This window comes from Lissotriton vulgaris, chromosome 12 (assembly GCF_964263255.1).
Source record: "Lissotriton vulgaris chromosome 12, aLisVul1.2, whole genome shotgun sequence".
Taxonomy (NCBI): Eukaryota; Metazoa; Chordata; class Amphibia; order Caudata; family Salamandridae; genus Lissotriton; species Lissotriton vulgaris.
This window is the reverse complement of record NC_141700.1, coordinates 29,742,683-29,762,398: the sequence shown is the minus strand read 5'-3', so window position 1 is coordinate 29,762,398 and position 19,716 is coordinate 29,742,683. Positions and strand designations below refer to the sequence as shown.

Here is a 19,716-nt window from a genome sequence, read left to right as displayed (position 1 = left end):
GGAGGGGGCATGGGGGGGGGAGGGGTGTCGGCACCCAATAGGGGGAAGAACAGAGGCCCCCTGTACAGAGACAACATTTCGTGCCTGGCTGGAACATTGTCTCTTCGTTTTGCAGAAATAATCCTCAGCTGTGAGATTTTTCTTCCTGAGAAGAAAACATGTTGAGAGGGAGCCACAACAAGGTGGCCTGTCCGGCACTAAGTTTTGCTGAAATTTCTTCCAACAAAAGGGCTGAGCTCTCTTAAGGATGCAGAGGCGGGTGAGGCCTGGTTCGGTTTTCTGTTCCTTCATGCCCTCTTGCTGGTTGTGCTTTGTTGAGCTCCGGGTTTCTTTCCTTTGGAGTTGGGTTTTAGGATCCAGAATGTCACTTTGTTGATGAGGTCTTCTGGGCTTTGTCTTCATTTCTGTCCCTTTGTTACATGAGGTCTTGTTACCTCTTCTCTTCCCTCGTGTCTCTTTGCTACCTGTGCTTTCTTGTGTTTCGGGTTTCGTTCTGCTCCTTTGATGGCGTTAGGTTGGGCTTAAGGTTGCAGAGGTCTTCTTGAGTTGCTCATCCTGCATGTTTGAGGAGGTTTTGTTAATTGTTCTCTCCTTGCGTCTTGCCTCATGTCCCTTTGTTGTGCTGGCTTGAGTTTCAGATTGTGTTAAACCCCTTTAATGATGTTTTCGGTGGTTTTAGGCAGGGTACAAGTCCTAAAAAAAAAAAAAATGGGGGGACGCCGACGTCACGACAGGAAGTGACGTCACGGAAGGTGGCTTGCACCATCCGGCTCATTGCCTCCCCTCGCCCACCCCTTAGATGCGATTGCATCAGATCAGCCATCGCGTGAGCAGCGTTCTGCATGAGTTCCGATCTCGTCCGAGAGGCCAAAGAGGGAATGTGTGGCTCCATTTACTCCAGTAATCGAGCTCCTGGTGAAATAAGTGGGGGGGCGCCGTCCACCCGCGTGGTACCGCGACTCGAGCCCTGGTTTTAAGTTTCAGCATGTCTCTTTATTGACAGTCTTCTTGTGTTTTCTCTTCCTGTCTGTCCCTCTGTTGCATGAGGTCTTTGTTGCCTGTTCTCTCCCTCGTGTCTCTTTGTTGGATGCCTTTTGATTTCGGATTCTATGGCACCCATTTGATGATGGTTGGACCGGGCTAGGGGTCCCAGGTGGACCCTTTCTTTGTCTTGTCTGTCTGTGTTTTTGAATCTATAATGTCCCTCTGTTCGTCCAGTTGGGTCTGGATTCTCGGATGCCCCTTCCTTTGATGCCAGCTGGCTCCCAGGCAGCCCATACGTGACGTCATACACTAGCAGCCCTCTTGTGACGTCATACACCCCTGGGTCCCCCCTTCTTGCCCCCCAGTCACTGAGATTGAAGCTCGGCTTGTTCAATGCAGGCTGGGCTTGGGGGCTGGGGAGTGTGTGTGTGTGGGGGGGCGGGGGGGTGAGACATATTACCCTGGCAGGCTCTGCCCTGAAGTTGAGAGCCCTTGCAGTGAGAGCGGAGTGGCGGGGAGGGTGTCCCCGCACCATGCCCCCGCGTTGTCGGGATCCCCGCCAGGTGAACTGGCGGAAAGGTGAAGCCTGGTTTTGGGGGCTGAGCCCAGGGGCTTTCGGCAGCCTGGCCTCTGGAGAGAGCTGGGGCTGCCGTTCAGCGCCCGCCCTGCAGGTGGCAGCAGCGAGCCTTGCAGGGAGATGCCTGCACAGGCAAGAGCTGAGAGAGGGGCAGGCAGCACCGGGCGATGCAGCGCACAAAAGGCGCCTAGCAGAGCAGCAGGCAGGACGGGCTGCAGCAGGCAGCAAGGGGGCTGCAGAGACGGCGGCAGGCAGCTTCAGCAGGCAGGGAGGGCAGTAGCAGCTAACACGGAGGGCAGCAGGCAGGTGCAGAAGACGGTGCAGGGCAGGCAACCCCCAGCTGCGGGCTCCGGCGAGGCTTGAGACCCTCCCCTGCTCCTGCTCGGGTCAGGATGCGCCTGCTGGTGCCTGCTCTGCACTGCCTGCTCCCGAAGTGACCGAGGAGCGCCCACCCCACGGATCTGGGGGCTGCTGGAGCCCGGGATGCGTCGCCTGTCCATTGGGAGGATGGCTGCTCGCCTCTAGGCGCCTTCCGCACTGCTCGCCTCTAGGCGCCTTCCGCACTGCTCGCCTCTAGGCGCCTTCCATCTATGGGCACTGCTCGCCTCTAGGCGCCTTCCGCACTACTCGCCTCTAGGCGCCTTTCATCTACACACGTAAAAGGAACGAGGGGGATTCGTCTGTTCTTCGCAGTGCAGAGCGTGTTAAGGGGAGGCTGGTGCTCACACGCCCCCTATCTCTGCCCCTGCCCCTCCTCCCAGGCTCCTAGCTCCTCTTCCTGGTCAGAGGGCAGCAGGCGCTTCTGCTCCAGCGCACAGAGGGACCCCGGAGCCGGGCACCGTCGGTGGGAGTGACCGCCGCCCCCCATGCATCCCCCCGGACCCTGAGGCTGCAGGAGCTCTGCAGGTAGGCGCTCCGTGCATGCACCTATGTCGAGTATATCTGTCCCTCCGTCCGTCGTTCCGTCCGCAAACCCTTCATCGCCAGTCTGTCCACGCATCCATCCATTCATCAATCAATCTACATATCTACCTTCCTACCTCTATCTATCTATTCATTCAACTGTTCACTCATGCAAACATTGGCCTATTCATCCATCCATCCATTCATCGATCCATCCACCCCCCACATTCCTTTGTTGAATCCTTTTCTTCGCCGGGACCTCGTGCCTCATTCACCCCTTCATCCATCCTTTCAGCTCCTCCTCTTCTACAGATCCCTCCCTCCCTCCACCTTCCCCCCCCCCCCCCCCCATCTTAAAATCCCATCGCAACCCTGTCTCTGACACGTGTGACTCATGTAGGACCTTTGACCTATACACATGTGTAACCTATGCCATGCCTTCCACACATATGCACCCCTCCGGGTTACATACACTAACATGACATGTGTAACACGCACCCCATGTGCGCCCCTCCGGGGTACATACACTAACATGAGATGTGTAACACGCACCCCCATGTGCGTCACTCTGGGGAACATACACTAACATGACATGTGTAACGTGCACCTTACACTCATGTGCGAACCTCCGGCATACATATATTAATATGAGATGTGTAACTTGTGCCATACCCTCATGGTGTAAAGTACAGGTTACACATCTCATGTTATTGTATGTACAGTGGAGGGTGGTACATGAGTGTAAGGTGCAGGTTACACATGTCATGTTAGTGTATGTTCCCCAGAGTGACGGAATGCATAACCTGCACCGTACACCCGTAGCACCACTCCCAGTACTTCTTTACGCCCCTCTCGTATAAATACAATCATGTGGAATGCTTAACCTTTACTTCACACCCAGGGTACTTCATGTGCACCCTTCTCTTGTATAAACAGTCATATGAAATGTTAGTTTGCACCCACAATACTTCATGTGCGCCCCCTTTGTGTATGTGAAATCATATGGAATGTTAAGCATTTACATTACACTCCTAGTATTCCACGTGCACCCCTCTTGTGTATACACAATGATATGGAATGCTTAACCTACACCTTAAATCCATAATAATTAATGTGCACCATTCTCTGGTATTTACAATCATATGGAATGTTTCACCTATACCTTAAAATGACAATACTTCATGTGACACCCTCTTGTGTATATGCAATCTTATGGAATGTTTAACCTACACCTGTCACCTTACACCAATAGTACTTCATGTGCGCCCCTAATCATTTGGAATGTTTAGCATTTATCTTAAACCCAAAATACACCATGTGACATGACCTCCTCTTGTGTATATACAATCATATGGAATGTCTAACCTACACGTTACACCCATAGTACTTCTTGTGCCCCCTGTGTGTGTATTCTCATATGAAATGTTTAAAGTTTACCTCACACCAATAGTACTTCATGTGTGCCCCTCTCGTCTATATGCAATGTTATGGAATGTTTAACCTTTAGCTCACACCCATAGTACTCTTGTATATATAATCATATTGAATGTTTAACCTACACCTTACAGAATGTTTAACCTTTACCTCACCCCCATAGTACTTCATGTGTGCCCCTCTCATGTACATATAATCTCAGGGAACTTTTAACCCCCTCCATATCCCCTTAGTACTTCATGTGTGCCCCTCTCATGTACATATAATCTCAGGGAACTTTTAACCCCCTCCATATCCCCTTAGTACTTCATGTGTGCCACTCTCTTGTATATAATCATATCATATGGAATGTTTAACCTACACCTTACATCCATAGCACTTAATGTGCAACCGTCTAGTGTATATACACAATCATGTGGAATGTTTAGCATTTATCTTACACTCCTAGTACTTCATGTACGCCCTCTCGTGTAAACACAATCATATGGAATGTTTAAGATACACCTTACACCAAGAGAACTTTGTTTTCACACGAGAAAGGGCATATAATCATATGGAATGTTTAAGGTACACCTTACCGAATGTAAACCTTTACCTCACACCCATAGTACTTCATGAGTGCCCCTCTCATGTATATGCTATCTTATGGAACTTTTAACCCACACCTTACCCCTTAGTACTTCATGTGCGCCTCTCTAATGTATATATAATCATATCATATGGAATGTTTAACTTACACCTTACACCCATAGCACTTCACGTGCAACCTTCCAGTGTATATACAGTCATGTGGAATATTTAGCATTTACCTTACACTCCTAGTACTTCATGTACGCCCTCTCGTGTATATACAATCATATGGAATGTTTAAGCTACACTTTGCACCCAGAGGACTTTATATGCCCTTTCTCGCGTGTATACAATCATATGGAATGTTTAACCTAGACGATACAGAATGTTTAACCTTTACCTCACACCTGTAGTACTTCATTTGTGCTCTTCTTATGTATATACAATCTTATGGAACTTTTAACCCGCACCTTACCCCTTAGTACTTCATGTGAGCCCCTCTAATGTATATATAATCATATCATATGGAATGTTTAACCTACACCTGACACCCATAGTACTTCACGTGCGACCCTCTCATGTACATACAATCATATGCAATGTTTAGGCTTCACCTTACACTAATTGTGCTTCGTGTACTCTTTTTGTATTGTATGCATGGGGCACACAATAAGATATGCATATGTAATCCTTACCTTACACCCATAGCACAGTATGCGTACCCCTCTGGGGCGCACACAGTAACATACATGTAAGGCACACCTGACCTCACACCCGCAGTGCTCTGCTTCTACCCCCTGCGGTACGAACGCGACTGATGATGGTACTAGAAGGCACTAAGACGCCCACCCCTTGAAGAGGGTTCGGTGTGAACCCCACGCCCCCCCCCCCCCCCCCCCACACACACACACACATGACGGGGACAGCATTATACAGCTGTTAATGTTGTGACACGCGTCGCCTTTGTCCGACGGGGGGGGGGGGGGCTCTTCCTGGGCTGAGGAGGGGGGCTCAGTGAATCCACGGTATGACGTTTGCATGTTTTGACGTCACTACATGATGGGGGGGTGTGGAAGGGTGAGTGAGGGGGGAGGTAAAGGAGGAAGTTAACGAGAGAGAGGTGTGTAGAAGGGACATGGAGAAAGGAAGCTAGAGAGGGAGGGAGAGGCGCACAGAGGGTGGGGGCGGAGTCAATCTATCTTGGAGGGTGCGGGGAGGCACAATAGCGCTCTATTGGTGCTTTTAACCAGGGGGAGGGGGTCTCGATAGCTGACAGATAGAGAGAGCGCCCCATCTTATAGCAGACGCCCCCCCCCCCATCCCCCACCCCGCCTCCATCAGTTTTACAGACCTCTGATCCCCGTCCAGGCCCAGGGAGCCCCCGGGGACCCCCCCTCTGCTGACCCGGCATGAGAGGCCTGCCCGCCGATCGGTAATCGATGACTCTCCTGCGCCGGGTGTGGGGGCGGGGCCGCAGATGTCTCCAAGACGGGGCAACTGGGGCTGAGCTCCAGCGAAAGTGATGAATTACTCATGTTTGGCCTGAAATAGCGCAGCGGCAGGCGCCTAAGCCGCTGAGCTACCTTCCCGGTATCGAGCTAATGGAGCGCCTGCGCGGGAACGCGGAGAGGACCCCCTCTGCCATGCGGGGCGACCACCGTCTGACTGAAGAAATCCCAGGGCAGGCAGGGGGTGCGCCACAGATGAATTGGGGCAAGCCGGCGCGTCGGGTGGGTGGTCACCCCCCTCCCCCCACCCAGTGCTGGCTCCAGGGGCTGGGGGAGGCCCTGCACCCACCGGTCAAGGTGGATGGACTCCATCTCATAGGTGTGCGGAAGGTAGCGTCATAGCGCCACGAGGCAAGCACTCACTTGTTTCATAGTGTCGTATAAGAGTGAAAACAAGTGCATGACCCGCACCGATCCCCCATTCTAGGGTGGAACGCGCCTGTGGCGCGCGTGCACGCTTCCGGTTTCATCTGACATTCTATAGGCTGTATTAAATACATACATGTTGCATGTATGTATTGCAGCACTCACCGAAGCACCTTTTGAGATACTCCACTCCTGGAGGTCAACTGAAGGACAAAGAAAAGATGAGGGATCCGGAATAACCCCCGCGGCGAGAAGGATGAAAGGCTGAGTCTGCCCTGCTGAGTTTAAATCTGCGACCTGCAGTTTGCACACATCAATTGCTGCAGGCGCTGAGTGATGTGTAATTGCATTTATATGGCGCTTACTACCCCTGACGAGGCGTCTAAGCGCTATGTGGGCGCAGGCATGGGGGGCGAGTCAGTAGCGCTAGCAATCCTGGGTGAAGTGTGGTTGTTGCCCTGTTGTGAGGCAGCCAGCGGCGAGGGTAGCCTTGGGTGGTTTACGGTTGAATGGTGGTTTGTGGGTTCAGACTAATGTTCCCTGTGTGTGTGGTGGACTTAGCCCTGGGTGATTTGTGTTTCCGGCCTATTGTGAATCCGTCAGCGGCAGTGGTAGCCTTGGGTGGTTTGTGGGTTCAGACTAATGTTCCCTGTGTGTGTGGTGGACTTAGCCCTGGGTGATTTGTGCTTCCAGCCTATTGTGAATCCGTCAGCGGAAGTGGTAGCCTTGGGTGGTTTGTGGGTGCAGACTAATGTTCCCCGTGTGTGTGGTAGACTTAGCCCTGGGTGATTAGTGTTTCCGGCCTATTGTGAGTCAGTCAGCAGCAGTGATAGCCTTGGGTGGTCTGTGGGTGCAGACTAATGTTCCCCGTGTGTGTGTGGTCTGATTAGCCCTGGGTGATTTGTGTTTCCTGCCTATTGTGAGTCAGTCAGCAGCGGTGGTAGCCTTGGGTGGTTGCAGACTAATGTTCCTCGTGCTTGTGGTGGACTTAGCCCCGTGTCATTTGAGGTTCGGCCTATATTGAGCTAGTCGGTGGAAGAGGTAGCCTTGGGTGATTTGTAGTTGCAGCTTAATGTTCACCGTGTGAGTGGTGGTCTCAGGCCTGAGGCCTGCTCCATCTCCAGAGATGGAGCAAGCCCTGGGTGATTTGCAGTTGCAGGCTAATGTTGACTATGTTAGTTGTGGTCAGAGGAATGGGTGATGTGTGTGTGCGGGTCTATAATGACGCTGTCAGTGGTGGTGGCAGCACTGGGTGATTTGTGGTTGCAGACTCATGTTGGCCATGTCAATGTTGGCCTCAGGTCTGGGTGATTTGTGGTTGCAGACTCATGTTGGCCATGTCAATTGTGGCATCAGGTCTGTGTGATTTGTGGTTGCAGACTCATGCTGGCAATGTCAATGGTGGCCTCAGTTCTGGGTGATTTGTGGTTGCAGACTCATGTTGACCATGTCAATGGTGGCCTCAGTTCTGGGTGATTTGTGGTTGCAGACTCATGTTGGCCATGTCAATGGTGGCCTCATGTCTGGGTGATTTGTGGTTGCAGACGCATGTTGGCCATGTCAATGTTGGCCTCAGGTCTGGGTGATTTGTGGTTGCAGACTCATGTTGGCCATGTCAATGGTGGCCTCAGGTCTGTGTGATTTGTGGTTGCAGACGCATGTTGGCCATGTCAATGTTGGCCTCAGGTCTGGGTGATTTGTGGTTGCAGACTCATGTTGGCCATGTCAATGGTGGCCTCAGTTCTGGGTGATTTGTGGTTGCAGACTCATGTTGGCCATGTCAATGGTGGCCTCATGTCTGGGTGATTTGTGGTTGCAGACGCATGTTGGCCATGTCAATGGTGGCCTCAGTTCTGGGTGATTTGTGGTTGCAGACTCATGTTGGCCATGTCAATGGTGGCCTCATGTCTGGGTGATTTGTGGTTGCAGACGCATGTTGGCCATGTCAATGTTGGCCTCAGGTCTGGGTGATTTGTGGTTGCAGACTCATGTTGGCCATGTCAATGGTGGCCTCAGGTCTGGGTGATTTGTGGTTGCAGACTCATGTTGGCCATGTCAATGGTGGCCTCAGTTCTGGGTGATTTGTGGTTGCAGACTCATGTTGGCCATGTCAATGGTGGCCTCAGTTCTGGGTGATTTGTGGTTGCAGACTCATGTTGGCCATGTCAATGGTGGCCTCATGTCTGGGTGATTTGTGGTTGCAGACGCATGTTGGCCATGTCAATGTTGGCCTCAGGTCTGGGTGATTTGTGGTTGCAGACTCATGTTGGCCATGTCAATGGTGGCCTCAGTTCTGGGTGATTTGTGGTTGCAGACTCATGTTGGCCATGTCAATGGTGGCCTCAGGTCTGTGTGATTTGTGGTTGCAGACTCATGTTGGCCATGTCAATGGTGGCCTCAGTTCTGGGTGATTTGTGGTTGCAGACTCATGTTGACTGTGTTAGTTGTGGTCATGGGAATGGGTGATTTGTAGGAGCAGGACGGAAGTGACACAATCAGTGGTGGTCAGTGGCAGCCCTAAGAGATGTGTGTGTGCGGGTCTATAATTACGCCGTCAGTGGTGGCGGCAGCACTGGGGGATTTGTGGTTGCAGGATAATGTTGCCCACGTCAGTGGCGGTCACAGGCAAAGTACATTCATGCTAAAATGCAACAAATTATGCACAGAATCAGACCTGTCAAACTGAAAATATATCTCACTGTGAGAGGAGGGGGCGGGGCTTCCTGGTAACAACTACCCAAGAGGCGCTGTGACCCTCCACCAATCTTCCCACCCCTCCAAAAACCAAAAGCAGAGGGTCACTGAGGCTGTCGCCCATGTCCTGGGGGGTTTTCACAGCCCCCAAAGAGGAGCAGGAACAGTCTGTCCAGCTCGCCTTGTCTGCACCGTGTGATATCGGCTCCTCACCGGTGACCGTGTGAAGGGAGTGACCGTGTGAAAGGAACCAATATGGCGTGACGCACGAGGGCAGCGTCTGAGCTGGAAGGCCCGCAGAATTGGTCCCTGCGGTCGGTAATTGTCATATCACGCGCCAGCCTGCTTTCTAAAGGCCTTTCCTTCCCCTACAATTGCAGGTTTGTAGCACCGCATGATTGCAGAGGTACAACGCCGGGAATTCACCGAGGTGCCTAGAACAGCGCCTGGAAGTCCCCGACTCGAACAGGTTTTCAGGAACTCTCCTTGGAAACACAAGGGCAGCTTTGTACCTCTCTCCAGTGAAAGATGTCTTCCCAGTGGGGTGTTCCATCTCCTGCCAAAGCTAGGAAAGGTGTCTACTCCTGCCCTTATCAGGAGTACATCTCTGACCTTTCCAGAGTAGATAGCGTCAGACAATGGCTTCTGAATAGGCCCAACTAGGTAAATCTGTGGGTCTGGCCAAAGCTCCCTTCCTCAAATACCACATATTCAAGGCCTCGCATAATTATCGATTTGCCGCATAATCCATCACCTGCTGTGTAATCTGCAGATTTTAATAAAAAAATTCGTTTCAAACACAAGCGGTTCAAAAGTTACAAACACAGGTACACGTGTTTCTGTGGAAGGCCCCTTGTAAAGTTTGACGGGTCACCTTTCTGTTACTTATTGGTATGTTTGGGTGTTAGACTGATGCTAATGAGGTGCAATCAATGCTCAGACAGTGTTAACAGGAGTAAAATAGAGAGACAATAATGAAGTAATACTATCACAAAATGTGTTGCATTATGTCGCAAAATTTGCCTTTTCTTGCCGCATAATTTACTCAACCCAACCGCATAATTCGACCCTCCTCTGCCTAATTACTCAGCCCTCTCCTGTCACATAATTCCAGTGGCCCTGCACATACTGCTCAAGGTAGTAGATTTTTCCACAGAGAAACCTCAATGTGTGAACAAACTTTCCTGACTTGGAAAGAGATATTTTTCTACTTTTAAAATAGCTATTTCAGTGTGGCAGCCAACACTGCACACGTAAGTAACTTTGTGAATTGGACCCAACAGTACTACCTATGACATTTATTTTGCAATCATAATCCTTATTTTTTTGTAATATATTTGGGCTATATTGTTACATGTGTGCACGCGTTTCACTCATTATGTGACCTTCTTCAGGGTTTATGTCAAAATCTGTACCAATGAAATCAAGTGCACATTTATAAATAACTTTGTCAATATTTTATCGCACAGGGTTGAAATGTGTGGACCTTTACTACTACACCTTTCATCTGATACCTCTAAATGAGGCACTAAGTGTCATTTAAACCCGTAAAGATGACATGGATGAACTAGACTCATCTGGTTACAGGCCAGGCACCCAGACCCTTTGATTTCAATCTACATTTAGGCCCTCGTTTCCCTCCTCTCGTCTCACATACAAGAATATTCCAATGATGTTCAGTGTTCCAGGCAAAATATCAATTTGCCACTGGAGCACTCCATGCGTTATGAAAGGGATAGTTTGCATGGAGATTGTTGTCCTATGGCGCCACCAGTGGTGGCACTGTGACACTGCTGCATTCCTTTGCATTATTCCTTTGAAGGGCTGGGATGAAACTTGTATCTTTTATCCTGTTTTACTAATAGGCCAATTAACCCATGAATCTTAAATCCAGGATATTTTTCCACAATGCTTCGGTTCCGTTGGCCTTCTTGCGCCGAGATGAGCCCCACGGATGCGGACATGTTCGGTGATGATTATCTATAATAGCCGTGCATGCTTCTCTTTTCGTACCTGGCCCCCTAAGCCTGGAATGGCCACCACCCCCTTGCACGTCAGAGACAGTAGCTCAGTCCTTTAATTTTGCAAGAACCAGAGAAGTGACCATTCCAGACTTTCTTTGGGGGCCAGGGTACCCTCCTGGGTGAGATGCACGTCATACAAGCGCACATAATATAAGATAGCGGAGAGGTTTTGCTTCCGGAAAGGCTCCTGTCTTCCTCTTGACAGTCGGTGTCTGTGCAGGGCCTGTGAGGCGAGGAGTTACCACCGCATGCAGGGGTCTCCAGGGAGGGTTGCTGACACGCTGATGCAGAGCGTAGATAGAGGCGTCCACCACAGATATCTGATGCAGGCGGCCCCAGCAGGGGAGGGATGCGACTGACGTCTGATGCCATCATGCCCTGCACGACTGAGGAGGCAGCTCTGCCTGCTGGAGTAGGAAGGGTTTCCCACTCGCAGGCCCCTTTCTTTCTAGATTCAGGCCTCAGCTGTCAAAGGAAATCCGTATTTAAGGTTTGCAAAAGCACTTTAAATACATGCACTTCTCCAGGACTTTTAAGGTCCCTACAAGATGGCGGGGGCTCTTCTTGTCAGGAAAACCTTTTTACCTGCTGTGGAGCAATGGAAGCGAAAAATCATATTCAACCCCTTCCATGCGGCGCAAATGTTTGCGCTGTGCGGGCGATTTGAATAGTGGGCGGGATTCAGAAGGCCCCAGGTCGTCCTCCGCACACGCCCACCGGGACGCGTGACGGCCGGGGCCGTCATGAGCATGCAAAGGGTTAAAGAACAAGTTATTATTATTGTAGAGTGGTCTGGGAGAAGGGCTTTGCAAATGCTAGGGCTTTGTGTATTTTACATTCTTAAAAGCTGGTGCAATAGAAGCAACTTGAATGAAATGCCTTAGTTCCCATGGTCCTCACACAGGATGAGGTCAGTTGAGAGGGAAGGCCATCATCTGGAACAGAAAGACAGAGTAGTTTAAATCATGTGCACATTATCATCAAGAACCCCCTCGCCCTGACAGTCAGCGACCTGAATCAGACCCAAAGTGTCGAAACATGTATGCGACTATTACTCACTGGGTTCACTGTACAGTGCTCAGACTCCCGTTGTTTGGGACTTGGTTCACACTCAACAAAAGATATATATATTGACCGATATGTTGCATAACTGGAAGTTCACCTGTGTAAAATGGCCCTGCTTTAATTTATAAACCAGCCCCAAAACTAATTTATGTCTATTGGGAGGGTGCATATTTCCCCATCATTTTTCCAGGGGTAGACTGGTTGATGCAGAAAATGTCTTGCAGGAGACATTTTCTCCTCAAACTTGCCCGTTGCCAGTACCTTACCTCGCTTTTGAGTGCAAGATATACACTATTGTTCAATTTTCGGACAAGCTGTCTTTAGATTAATTCCTCAAAATCTTGCATAATCTTCACAAAGTGTGACACTTTTTCACACCCTTGCTCCATACTCAGTGGCCTAGCTCTTTGATTACACTTTGTCAGTAGTGATGCGTCTTCACCAGTTGCACACTCCAGGCTGAGTGCAGACGGGTGCTCAGGCATGGCAGTTGAGGCTTCTGGGCCGCTTTGTCAGTAGTGATGCGTCTTCGGCAGTTGCACCCTCCAGGCTGAGTGCAGACGGGTGCCCAGGCACGGCAGTTGAGGCTTCTGGTCCGCTTTGTCAGTAGTGATGCGTCTTCACCAGTTGCATGCTCCAGGCTGAGTGCAGACGGGTGCCCAGGCACGGCAGTTGCGGCTTCTGAGCCACTTTGTCAGTAGTGATGCGTCTTCACCAGTTGCATGCTCCAGGCTGAGTGCAGATGGGTGCCCAGGCACGGCAGTTGCGGCTTCTGAGCCACTTTGTCAGTAGTGATGCGTCTTCACCAGTTGCACGCTCCAGGCTGAGTGCAGACGGGTGCCCAGGCACGGCAGTTGCGGCTTCTGAGCCACTTTGTCAGTAGTGATGCGTCTTCACCAGTTGCACGCTCCAGGCTGAGTGCAGACGGGTGCCCAGGCACGGCAGTTGAGGCTTCTGAGCCGCTTTGTCAGTAGTGATGCGTCTTCACCAGTTGCACGCTCCAGGCTGAGTGCAGACGGGTGCCCAGGCACGGCAGTTGCGGCTTCTGAGCCACTTTGTCAGTAGTGATGCGTCTTCACCAGTTGCATGCTCCAGGCTGAGTGCAGACGGGTGCCCAGGCACGGCAGTTGCGGCCTCTGTGCCGCTTTGTCAGTAGTGATGCGTCTTCACCAGTTGCATGCTCCAGGCTGAGTGCAGATGGGTGCCCAGGCACGGCAGTTGCGGCTTCTGAGCCACTTTGTCAGTAGTGATGCGTCTTCACCAGTTGCACGCTCCAGGCTGAGTGCAGACGGGTGCCCAGGCACGGCAGTTGCGGCTTCTGAGCCACTTTGTCAGTAGTGATGCGTCTTCACCAGTTGCACGCTCCAGGCTGAGTGCAGACGGGTGCCCAGGCACGGCAGTTGAGGCTTCTGAGCCGCTTTGTCAGTAGTGATGCGTCTTCACCAGTTGCATGCTCCAGGCTGAGTGCAGACGGGTGCCCAGGCACGGCAGTTGCGGCTTCTGAGCCACTTTGTCAGTAGTGATGCGTCTTCACCAGTTGCACGCTCCAGGCTGAGTGCAGACGGGTGCCCAGGCACGGCAGTTGAGGCTTCTGGTCCGCTTTGTCAGTAGTGATGCGTCTTCACCAGTTGCATGCTCCAGGCTGAGTGCAGATGGGTGCCCAGGCACGGCAGTTGCGGCTTCTGAGCCGCTTTGTCAGTAGTGATGCGTCTTCACCAGTTGCATGCCCCAGGCTGAGTGCAGACGGGTGCCCAGGCACGGCAGTTGAGGCTTCTGAGCCGCTTTGTCAGTAGTGATGCGTCTTCACCAGTTGCATGCCCCAGGCTGAGTGCAGACGGGTGCCCAGGCACGGCAGTTGCGGCTTCTGAGCCACTTTGTCAGTAGTGATGCGTCTTCACCAGTTGCACGCTTCAGGCTGAGTGCAGACGGGTGCCCAGGCACGGCAGTTGAGGCTTCTGGTCCGCTTTGTCAGTAGTGATGCGTCTTCACCAGTTGCATGCTCCAGGCTGAGTGCAGACGGGTGCCCAGGCACGGCAGTTGCGGCTTCTGAGTCGCTTTGTCAGTAGTGATGCGTCTTCACCAGTTGCATGCCCCAGGCTGAGTGCAGACGGGTGCTCAGGCACGGCAGTTGAGGCTTTTGGGCCGCTTTGTCAGTAGTGATGCGTCTTCACCAGTTGCATGCTCCAGGCTGAGTGCAGACGGGTGCCCAGGCACGGCAGTTGCGGCCTCTGTGCCGCTTTGTCAGTAGTGATGTGTCTTCGGCAGTTGCATGCCCCAGGCTGAGTGCAGACGGGTGCTCAGGCACGGCAGTTGAGGCTTTTGTGCCGCTTTGTCAGTAGTGATGCGTCTTCACCAGTTGCATGCTCCAGGCTGAGTGCAGACGGGTGCTCAGGCACGGCAGTTGAGGCTGTTGGGCCGCTTTGTCAGTAGTGATGCGTCTTCCCCAGTTGCACGCTCCAGGCTGAGCGCAGATGAGTGCCCAGGCATGGCAGTTGTGGCTTCTAGGCCGCTTTGTCGGTATTGATGAGTCTTCTGCAGTTGCACCCTCCAGGCTGAGTGGAGACGTGTGCCCAGGCACGGCAGTCGCGGCTTCTGGGCTGTTGTGTCAGTAGTGATGCGTCTTCACCAGTTGCACCCTCCAGGCTGAGTGCAGGCGGGTGCTCAGGCACAGCAGTTGCGGCCTCTGTGCCGCTTTGTCATTAACGATGCGTCTTCTGCCGTTGCAGCCTCCCTGACTGATCCAGTTCCTGCTTCTGCACCGACACAAGCTCTGCGTCTCCTGCATTGACAGTGTAGCACCAGTCCTCAGACCAACTACTGGTTTCCAAATGATACAATGGTGCTCATACTTCCAAAATCTTGCTGCAGTTCACTCAGGAACTGCTCAAAGAAATTGGCGGACTTCCTCGCGCCTCAGGTGCCTCTCAGCTTTGCTCTCACACACTATTTGAAGACTCCAAAACAAGAAATCTGTTTGAGTTTTGTTGATGAAATAATCTTTTTAAGAGAGTGCTAGTTAGAGAGAGGTCACAAGCAGGCCCGGACTGGCCGTTGAGGGCACCGGGCAATCCCCCGGTGGGCCGCATGGTTAGGGGCCGGTTTTGGGCCCCTGGGGGCCGTTTTTGTTACAGGGCCGTTATGCTGCAAAAACGGCCCTGTAACAAAAACGGCCGAAAACCGGCCCTGTCACAGAGCACGGTCGCACCTCTCCCCCCTCCCTTTGGGGGCCGGCCGAGCACTTTGCCAGGGCCGGTTCTGGTTCCCAGTCCGGCCCTGGTCACAAGTGATTAAACCTCGTACACTCCTTTTGTCTTTGTTTTGGTGATCTAAAGTGAAGGAATGTTATGTGAACTAATTATACATTGACATCCTTGTTCTAAAAAAAAGTGGGGCAAAAGAACCGTGAGTTTGGTTCTAAAAGAAGTGTATATATATGTAAATCAGAAATATATGTGTTTTGTTTGTATATAGGAATTTTGTATCATTGAGTTCAATGTGAGAGACCAATAATTAAGGTTAAATGTGGTTTAATTAAAAGAAATAGTTGAACCATACACTTGATACTCATTTCTCTCTGTTTATGGCTATCTATTGGAGATACTCTATATCTAAAATTATCTCAATTAAATTGTGTTGAGAATGATTAATCCAAGAATGGATAATTGATTGTATCCAGTCTTATAATCAGATAGATACTTTTCCGTAGGCTTTACCTTGTTATTTTCCTTGTTAGATACCCAAATGTCTACGGGTTATATGGGTTACCCCTGCAGTTTGTTCATGGAAGGACTCCCAGCAGCAGGAGGTCAGACTTGTGTCTGTGGCAGCAGCATCCATTTTGTGATGCTGAGGCTCGGGTTAACTTTAACCGGGAATAGTAGGAACAACATGTCGTGTCCCTCCAGAGGGGTGGAATGCTACCCACATCGCCAGAATTGGCGAGGGGGTAGTATTCCAAATCGTATGACACCTTACTCGACATGTTTTGATAAAGCCAAACCAGAGTTAGCATTTAACCGGGAGGTTCATAATGCACTTAAGAGTATATGGTATGGCAATATCCTTGAACAGCTATAAGGACTTGGTTCTGAAAGCTGCAGACAGGCTCAGCTCATGCTAGAGCACCATCCCACATAAAACCAAGCACTCTGCCTTCAGGATTGTTAAGGCCTGCCATAGGAGTGACTTATAGGTGTATATGTATCTAGATATACGGTTAGATATAGGTATGCTATATCTAAGCAAGGGGCGATTACATGACCTTGCCCCAGCTGAGTGATCAGCCAGTTTTGTCAATGTGAGTGGACAGCCAGGGGTGGCATAATACATGCTGCATCCCCTGGTAGGCCTTGGATGCACCTATGCCCTGGGTACCTATGGTACACTTATACAGGGGCTCTTAAGGTGCCCCAGTATCCAATTGGTAATGCACCTAAAGTACATTGTAGTGAATTTAGAGAGAGAGAAGCTAGGCTGTGGGTCTGATTAGCAGGCCCACAGCCACATTAAGTCGAAAACCAGTGAAGCAAAAAGCAAAAAGTGGGGTGACCATAGGAAAGCAGACCCTACTCTCCTACAGTCCGCACCTGACCCTGAGCATAGGAGGCTTAGGGGCCAGTAGTGACGCAATAGGCCTGGTTGAAGGGTGTTAGGGAAATGCACACGTTTGCACCCTCCCAGGAGCAAATGAAAGAAACATAGAATGCAGAAGTTTACTCAGAAACAAATTAAATGTATTTGTCTGTACATATGCATTCTTGCTGGTCAGCAAGGAAGAAGTGAGGGCATCAACTGGTGCTCTCCGCCTGCGTCTTCCCTGAGTGACTGCTCTCTGGGTCCTCTTGTGGAAGAGGTGTGGCGCAGCGGCCAGGGTGCCTGACTCCGGACTACGGGGTTCACGGTTCGATCCCTGGTGCCAGAGGCAGGTTAGCCCAGCACCATGTGACTCTGGGCAATAGCTTGCTTATTCTTCCCGAGGGCCCTCCAGTGCCGGGACACCACTTCGGAGGTACTTGTACGCTTTACAAATGCTGATATTTCATTTCATATATGTTTCGTAATGCCACCCTAGCAGAACTAACAGGGACACTGTGCCAAATATGGTCAACAGAGAAATGCCAGATCAGCACCATACCAATTGTACTACAGACATACTGTATAAGTAAAATGAACAGCCAGATAAGCAAACGGACATGGCCGTCAGGACAAGAAAAGTCACCTCTGAGGTGGTTTTGAAGCGCTGTTGAAGCCTGTCCAGGCAAGGTCGGATTTGGAAGCCTTTGCGGCTCCAGGCAGCTTGTTACAGTGTGATACATCTAAGCATGATATTTTTGTAGTGCCTACATAAAAGAAAATATATGTTTTCCCCACAAAGGGGGCTTCAAGGCGCTTGCTGAATGAAACGTTGGGTTCATTGAAGAGCAGGCCTGCATTTACTTCTCTCTTAACACAGAGCCTACAGCCACATGGATTGTGGGGGTCTAGAGTGACTACAACCTTACTGAAGAAGGCCTGCTTGTATCACCAGGACGTTGTGCCGGTGTCGTGGCCTTGACTTGGAAGCAGACAGAAAACAATGACCAGTGGCTTCTAGTCAGACTAGAGTTTAAAGCGCCACCTGGCGCGATCTACTGGGACCTCAACGTGAAAACCCTGCAGGAGATACGAGCTATTGCTAAATTGTCCAGGAGACACAATTTTTAATCACAGTACCCCCTGCTTGACCAAATTGTCTGATCCTGGGCAAATCACGTTCTCTCACTTAAACCGGTTAGGAGCACTTGGAGTGCCTAGAAACAGCTCACCTCAGCCAGACTCCACTATACAACACTATTTCACCAGGACTGGGGTTTACATGCAGGGTATCCTGTCTTGCGCTACGACGTTATCTTCTAGGCGCGACTTTCATCTGGAGGCGCAGCATTTCAGGGCCTTTGAATTGCGACTGAGGATCCCCACGAATCAAGGTATTTCTTTCCTGTATTTCAGGCCTACTTGGCCTGTATTGTCCTCTCCAGGATGTAAGCGGGGGTCGATAAAGCGACAAAGTGCTCTGGCGATAATATGAATGAATCCTGGAGAAGCGTCCATCCTCTGGCCTCGTTATTGTCCGTCGCGCCGGGCCCATCTCCTGCATTCGAGAGGGCGGCGGTAATGGCGGCGGTAATGGCCGCATTAGCATTCAGTCTTATGCAAGCACCGGGTACCCGGAACAATAACCAGAGCTCGTTATCCGGCCCTGGACGCCTCCATCTTAATGCGGTGATCAAAAATGAAAAATGGCGGAAAATAAAAAAACAGGCCTTTGCCTCTGAAGGGTCAGTAGGACAGAGACTCTTCCTGATGCGTGACTGACTCTGCCCCAGCCCTGCCAGCCTTCAAAAGGCAATGTCAGTGACATCTTAAGGATTTGGGGGCCCAGAGCTAGGCATATTCTGGGGGCAGGGGCACCCCCAGGTCGGACACAACTTTGAATTTTATTACCCGTTTTCTGTTAAATCAAGCTCGGGCATTGGCAAAGCTAGGGGGGTCATTCCGCCCCAGGGGGCACTCTTTTTGGGGGTGGCTTAGGTGTGCAAGTCATGTCCAGGCCTGGGCATAGTTCGCGAGTTTTGCTACGAAAAACTCCGCAAAGTTACAAAAAAACTCTGCGAGGTTCTGCGAGTGGCGGAGTGCAGTGCGAACTGCAGTTTGTGCTGGTATTACTGCTGCTCGGGTAGAAATTCTACTCAAGTGGCAGCTCGCGTCGCAAATGGAATTTACCATTCGTGATCGCAGAAAAAACTCTGCTGCACTCCGCGAAGCTGAGTTTTCTGCACTCTGCGAGCTCGAATGATATTTAAAACATGGACACTTTGAGCTGGGGCGAAATTCTGCACAGTTTATCTTTACTTTTTTAAACTTGTGAGATGGAATTGGCAGCATTGCTTGTTTGTTGAGGGCAGAGGATTTTCTGCAAGTTTCCTGTAGGGAAGATGTCTGCTGCTTTCAGCAAGAGTCTTTGAGTGACATATTACATTTTTTGCAGCCATTTACCAATCTGTGTTCACAAGTGGATGAAGTTGCTTTTGTAGATCATAAATCAATGAAGCATATAGGATTTCTGGCCTTAAAGAGGTTTTTAGTTGTTTAAAATACAGCAAAGGTCGTGCCTGCACACTGGGGGACAATGACGTGGTGAACTATCAGGAGGGCGGGTCCATGCCGTGTTTTCAGGACATCCACTGATGGTAAATGCACATTTAACGAATCCAATGTTAAGTCATTTACATGGTCTCCGGCTGTCCTGAAATGTGCCTTGGACCCGTCTCTTGTGCATAGACGTTCAGCCCCCCCCCCAATCCCCCCCCCCCCGTCCTCCTGTGCATAGACGTGCCCCCCCCCCCCTCCCCCCGTCTAATAAGACGTGACTTTAATAGATAGCGTGCAAGAGTGCTTGGTGGCAGCTGAGCACAGCCGAGCCCCCTGGAAATGAGTGGCTTATAAGGGGGGGGGGGGGGCTGGACCCCTTTGGGGGGGGGGTGGTTGTTGGGCGGCTCACGAGCCCACCTCTGCCTGTACAGTGGGAGCAGGGCACGTGCTTTGGAAATAT

At 50.9% G+C, this 19,716-nt stretch overlaps 1 protein-coding gene across 3 annotated transcripts in view; it reads left to right on the top strand.

Moving 5' to 3' along the window:
* The first annotated feature begins 2,312 nt into the window (after positions 1 to 2,312).
* NCAN (neurocan) overlaps positions 2,313 to 19,716 on the top strand; it is a 400,988-nt gene continuing 383,584 nt past the window's right edge. For all 3 annotated transcript variants that reach the window (XM_086946853.1, XM_086946852.1, XM_086946854.1), the window contains exon 1: positions 2,313 to 2,467. The gene's annotated coding sequence lies outside the window, so the exon portion shown is untranslated. The remainder of the gene's footprint in view (positions 2,468 to 19,716) is intronic.